General features: G+C 37.5%; 1 non-coding gene across 1 annotated transcript; it reads right to left on the reverse strand.

The window, feature by feature from the left end:
- Positions 1 to 2,484: 2,484 nt before the first annotated feature.
- Positions 2,485 to 2,564, reverse strand: LOC149812482 (small nucleolar RNA Z195/SNORD33/SNORD32 family). Its single transcript, XR_016428653.1, has one exon. It is a non-coding gene; the product is annotated as a small nucleolar RNA Z195/SNORD33/SNORD32 family (small nucleolar RNA).
- Positions 2,565 to 7,235: the final 4,671 nt, after the last annotated feature.

Genomic DNA, 7,235 nt, shown 5'->3' on the forward strand with positions numbered 1-7,235 from the left:
GATGGTGAAAAATGATGATGAATGGTCGTAACTTGGCAACTGGAGTTTTGTTTACCGTGCAGAGTAATAAATGGGAGTAGCAAATTTTGCAATGGCGTTTGGTTTGATGTGCGCGTCTGCATTAAGTGCCTTGATAAGAAACGTGTACAGTGCCGTCCATTCAGAGGACGGGGGGCGTTTAATGCCACCCTGAAGAAAGCGCTCTTTTGCCTCTCTACCGTATATTTCTTTACTTGACTTGTTCACTAGAATGGGGATTCCCTATGTCTATTCTCAAATGCGATGTTGTCGGTATCGGTGCGTATCTGCCTGTATGTTCAGAAAATCGCATCACCCCTGAATCGGTTAGTTTTTAATAAATATAAAAAATACTATAAATTAATTTTTAAAATTTTTAAAATATTATTTTAATGATTTTAACACCTGATTTACACGTAATGTTTTTTTTTTTTTGGTCATACAGAGCAATTCATTTGAGTATCTGTATCGCCCCAATACAGCTCAATGTTTGGCCAAACGATTCAGGGCCGATACTGACAACATTGCTCAAATAACTTCAATGTCCTACTGTTGAACACTGTTTCAGTCTTTGTAAGAGACTAGTGGATCTCAGGGTGTCTTTGGGGGCAAAGTCATCCCCCCCCTTGGGATTTTATTGGTACAAGTTGTTTTGAATTTGATCAAACCAGACTGTATACATCATTCATTTAGTGAAGATGTACTTTTAAATTGCCAAAATCTGGTTTGTGTTAAGGATTGTTTGGTTATTTAAAAATTCAACTGTTGACAAACACAATATTTTATGACTTAAAAAAGCATATTTTTTTTTTGTTGAAAAATGCTATCCAAGGGTCGATGGACTCATCTATAAGGTCAGATTTGTTCAAAGCAACTTGCATCATCCAACTATTTAAGAGCGATTTTAAGATGGTGGGTGACATAGTGGATGAGTAGAACCGAACTCGTGCTAAAAATCATCTCTGGTTTAACACGATTAATATATAAGCAGTTTTTATGGAGAGTTAGGTTGTGTTAGATGTGCATTTTTGCATTTAGGAGATGGGAAATGCATGTCGTAACGCAATATAAGATCTTGGGCGTATTCTTGCTTCTGTCGATAGATGACAAACGGATCTGACTCAGGTTGGGTGCAGTCTGATCTAGGTTAATCAGACTTGGATGCAGATAGCCGCTATTGGACCTGATCAGTTTATGTACCATAATCAGATACATATTTCAATATGATCGGGTCAGACTGCTGGATTTTTAAGTCAGGATTAAGTTTAGACTTGGGTTCAGATGCAGAAATGCTCCGATCAAATCCGACTCTGATTACATTTGTTTTAAAAGGCAAGCTGGAGTTAGGCAGACCCCTACCAGTTATACAATGATACCTTTGGGATTTTTTTATCATTATGTGTGGGCTTTAGATCTTGTTTGATCCACTATAAGGGAAATGGTAAATTGTTGGCTAGGTTCTGCCTAGGGATGGGAGTGGACCGGGGCGGGGGTGGGGGACAAGGTCTCCACCCTCGCCCCGTTTCAAAATTTTAACCTTCATCCCCGGTTCATCCTCGTTACGGGGGAGACTTTGGAACTCCACCCCTGCACTGTCTCAAAATAATAATCTCCATTCCCGTCTCTACCCCCGCCTTGTCCTCGTCCACATGAACATTGCATTTTCCTTGCCTTTTTTAATAAAAAAATATGCATTGTCCAAAAATATTTGCTTTTTTATGTCTGATCAAGTCCATTATAACTTATTTTTAAACTCTGATGAATACCTTTATGTTGATTCTTTAAGGTCTTCAAGATGCTTTCCCACTCCTCTATATTGTTCTTATAAAAAAACAATGAGCCTAATACTTCAAGTGTTAATGGTAGCCCACTGGTACTCTGCACAACTTTCTCGCATAATTTTTTCAAAAAAACTAAGTTTATTTTTAATCAAACGCTACAATATTTGCTAATTGAGAGTAGAAAACAAATTTTAAATAATGCGATCTTGATTTTATGAAAGCTTTTTAAGATTTTCAATGAAAAACAACCCACAAAATACCAGAATTTTATTACTTGAAAATTTGTATATTTATGTCAAGAAAAAGATGATCTAACAAACTATGGAGATTTGATTGAAGCAATTAACGAGAAAAGCAAAACAGTAGTAGTTTCACCATAATCTAAACCTAGAACAGATAAAAATCAAATCCAAAAAAAAAAGTTTTTTTTGTGCAACCTCAACCAAAAGATGGTGAATGGTTAATGAATAATCATTGTCACGCTCAATAACAAAATTCGATGTCATCATGGATTACAACAACATAAAAAATCAAACAAGAAAACTTTAGGTTGCAGTTGGTTGCACACATTTATCCTACCAACAAATAGAAATCGTGATTCAATGCAATTTTAAAGAAAATGGGCGCACCCAGACAAACCCTTCAAAATCCCACAGAAGCAACAAAAAAAACTAACGCAAAGAGAGAGAGAGAGATGGTAGTGCATGTTATAGATTCATCACTATGTTACAAATTTGATTGGGTTTAACCATCATCACGTCTCCCCAATTCAGTACCACAAATTGAAAAAAGATTTAACGTACGAAATGAAGGAACTCACACAAAGAAATAGAAAAGGGCAAAACAAAAGAAGAGTGAGATACGATAATCCTTTCAAATGTACAGAACTCGGGGCTAGATTTTTTACTTCTACGGAACAAAAAGGGCTTCTGGCTGCTGCTTCTCAAAGATGGTATAAAAGAAGAAAACAAAAATTGACCTTCTCTCTCTCCTTTGGGCGGCGACGATGAGCAGGGATGATACAGTATTTTGTCTAATAAGATTTAGGGTTAGGGTTAGTAAGTTAGTAGTATGTATAAACATGGTTGTTTTGTAATTTTATTACTTAACTTAGGGTATTTTAGTATTATTATTAATGGGGCTGGGATGGAGCGGGGCAGAGGAAAGTGTAAGTCCATCCCCGCCTTCATCCCCACACGGGGATGAATTTTAACCTTCATCCCTGCCTCCATCCCTGTTTCATTCCCTCCATCCATGGTCCAAACGGGGCGAGGCGAGGCGGAGCCCCGTTGTCCCTCGATCCACTACCATCTCTAGTTCTACCCTTCTTAAAAGACAACCAATGTTTTGATCAATGTTGTCAGTATTGGTATCAACTCTGAATCGTTTGGCCACCAGTTCAATTGTATCCACTACAAGAAAAAAATACAGATTAGCGACGGACGCTATCCATCGTTAATCTGTTGCTAATCTGTCGCTAACGTGTTTAGCAACAGATTAACGATGGAAATCGACCGTCACATAATCCTCGTCGCTAAAATGCGATAAAATTTATCTGTCGTTAATTAGCGATGGATAATGTATGTCGCTAATCCATCGCTAAATAAGAACTGATTTGGTTTTGTGAAGGAATGTATTTCATCGTTAATCTATCATTAAAATTTAATGATGAATACATATCTATCGCTAATGTCCGTCGCCAATTGAGCGAGGGATTAACGACAGATTAAATTTCGTTATAAAACATCGACTGATTTAAATTGGCGACGGATAATATCCCTTGTTAATTCGTCATAAATTTTAACTTTTTTATTTTTTTTTGAAATATGAATATCGAGAATTTTTTTTCGTTATACAATTTATATAACCTGTGTATAAAAAAAAAGTACACATAAAAAATACATATACAAAGCAGGTAAAACAAATTTAACACAAGTTATAAGTTACAGTACAATCCTTGCCGAGTTCTAATTAGTTATAAGTACGTGATATACATTAAACAAATGAATCTAATACTTGCCAAGATTCAGAGCATCATCCTCTTCATTGTCTCGATCTGCCCCTCCATTCATGCCTCCATCAGCTCCTCTATGATGATCATCTCCAACATCCTACAAAAGAACCGAAATGTTAGTATTGATAAATAAAATATAATAAAATAAATTATATGCAATGCACCTAATCTAATGCAATCAAAGTAAATGGCTGAATGACACATAGACTAGCAATAAAGTGAAGGGCAATAATAAAATTCAGATATGTGTTCTAAGACTGACAAAAAAAATTCATAGTGATTCAATCATGCAGATATGTGTTCTAAGGTTATTAAAAAATATCACAGTGATTCACACATGCGTATAATGTTTATAAGGCTGTCAAATAAATGTGTTATGTATCACAATAATGCATATATGTTTTATAAGGCAGTCAAAAAACTTTCATAGTGATGAAATCATGCTTATATGTGTTCTAAAGTTGTCAAAAAACTTTCATAGTGATTCAATCATGCATATGTGTTTTAAGGCAGCAAAACAATTTCATAGTGATGAAATCATGCTTATATGTGTTCTAAGGTTGTCAAAAAACTTTCATGTATGCATTGATAACTTAATATTTTCATGTGCAAAACCATCACATCATATTTACACTCATCACAAGGATATTTATAATGATGAAATCATATTCATCAACACGATACATTCATTTGAAGCATATTTTTATGATACAATTTCACATGGAAGGCATAATCAAATTGAAAATAACTTCATGCAAGCATGAATATAATCACATCAAATATGGCAATACAATCACTTATTCATACTACAATAATGTCAAACATGTACCTGCAACAAATACACTCCAATATCTCACTAACTTCTGGCATGAAATTAGAACTCTAAAAATAAGAGCACTCCTATTTTCATACATTCAAATCATGCTTAGCATGATCTCCGAACTCCAGCAATGCAGTCCTAGATATCCACAACTAAGTGAGTGTGTGAAAATAAAAGTGTTGCATCCAAGAAATTAAATAACCTGTGATGCGCCTACATCACTTACTCACCACAAGTATTTACCCGATTTGCATGATTTTGTCTTTGCATTTTTCTTATTTCTTTTTGCATGGCTTTTCTAGCCACATGCAATGCGTAGCACTAAGCATCACACAATTAGCTCAGCTACGCACTTGCAAAGCATAAATGTACAAACGAAGGATTGGCCTGTGGTGCCTTTTTTATGGGTGTGTCGTCGGTTGAAATGTTGGCTTACAGCACGATGCGGTGAGGCAAGTAGTGAATTACCATAGCTGTGTACTCTGTGTGTGGTAGATTGCCGCCGCTCGCATGAAGCATCAGTAGTTTGTTGGAACTCTAAAGGTGATTTCTTGTCTCAGCTTAGCGACCCCAGGTCAGGTGAGGCCACCCACTGATTTTAAGCATATCAATAAGTGGAGGAAAAGAAACTTACAAGGATTCCCTTAGTAACGTTAAGCGAACCAGAAATAGCCCAGCTTGAGAATCGGTAGGCTTCGCCTACAGAATTGTAGTCTGTAGAAGCGTTTGCACTGATGGATTGGACCCAAGTCCCCTCGAAGGGGGCGCCGGAGAAGGTGAGAGCCCCATCATGTCCAAACCCTGTCGCACCACGAGGCGCTATCAACGAGTCAGGTTGTTTGGGGGTCGTCAGCACACGACGACGTTGGTGCTTGGGGGTTGGTGACAGCGTCACACGGCAGTGTCGGTGCTTAGGGGTCGGCGACGGCGGCACACAGCGGCAAGAGGTGGAGTGAGGGAAGAAGGAGGAGGTGAAGGGGAGGGCAAAGAGCGACGGGTGACGAGAGACAGTCGACGGGCGGCGGACAACGGGCGAAGGGTGACAGAATGAAATAGAAAGGGAAAAGAAAGGGGATCAGATTAGGGTTTTACTGGAAATTTAGCGACGGATTAGCGATGAAAAAATTCTGTCGCAAACGCCGTCGCAAATTTACGACGGAGTAGCGATAGAAAAATGGTGTCACTCATCCATCGTGAAGTTGCGATGAAGTGTGAGATGGAATTTATCCATCGCTAATTCGTCACAAATTTGCGACAAAATTCTTCCGTCGTAAATTTCGCAACTAATTTCAATTTTAGGGACGAATAGTTTTCTCTCGCTAATCCATCGCAACGTTGCGACGAATTATTTCCATCACAATTTTTTGTCTCTAAATAACAATTTTCTTGTGGTGTCAAGGGTAAAGCATGTCAATTTTCTGCTGATACATACCTATACTGATAGCATTGTTTTGATCATGGTTAGCAAGAAGAGAAATGGACACAAGAAATGATGTGTGAAGTAGAAACAAAAAAGAGTGTTAAAATGTAGCATGAAGTGAGATTCATTTTGGAAGCCATTGTAGAAGCGTGTGAGAAGAAAAAAAAACATAAAGAAAACACGAGTGATACAATGGATAAAAGGGGGGGGGGAGAATATAACGAGAAGCAAAAATAATAAATATTAACACAAAAAACATGAATAACAAGTGAAAAATGAGGAAACAAGTAGAAAGCGAGTTGGAAACAAAGGAGAAACAAATAAGTGCTAAGGAAGCCAGGAGGAGGTGTGATGCTTCTTGCTTTGGAAATGCATTTACTCACCCCAAGGACGCTTTTGGTTACTATGGTTTTGGTGATAGTTGCATTGGTACTTGATATACCATAGCATATTGCGTATCAGACATAATAGTACCAAATACTTGGTATGAAACTCATCTTTAAAAACATAATCAAAAGTATCAAATTAGGGATGGCAGTGGATTGGGGTAGGGGACAAGGTTTCCAATCCTGTCCCGTCTCAAAATCCTACCCTCCATCCCTGGTCCAAACGGGGCAAGGCAGGATGGGGCCCCGTTTCTCCTTGATCCACTGTCATCTTTAAAGAAGAATCTGGGATGGGGTTGTTATACGTCATTGACATATCCTACTTATTGTGGGATTTACTCCACGATAAGTGGATGTTGTTAATAACGTTGGACTCATTGGCTTGTCTCACTTATTGTGGAGATGAAATCTTTCCACGATAAGTGGAGGCTAATGTTGATTACATTGCTTATTCTTTGCAACTATCATGGAGGTTGTTAGGATAGATCCACAATAAATGGACAAGATATTATATGGCTGAACCATTTTATGCACTGCATCATATATGCACTTGCTACATTTGATTTAACAACTACCCATCGTGATTAAAGGAATCACGCATATCTCTATCACAAGAGATATCGTGAACCATTTTTTCTTCTAACCAATTTTATCTCCAAATTGTGTAACATGTATATATGTAACACCTTAAGTCAATCATGAGAACGAGAAGAAATTCTTTTTTCGTCCATTGTCATGCTCTATCGTTTCATTTAATTTAACATGGTATCAGAGGTAAGTCGATAATTGTTATCTT

This window comes from Nuphar pumila, chromosome 17 (genome assembly GCF_984573655.1).
Source record: "Nuphar pumila chromosome 17, dmNupPumi1.hap1.1, whole genome shotgun sequence".
Classification (NCBI taxonomy): domain Eukaryota; kingdom Viridiplantae; phylum Streptophyta; class Magnoliopsida; order Nymphaeales; family Nymphaeaceae; genus Nuphar; species Nuphar pumila.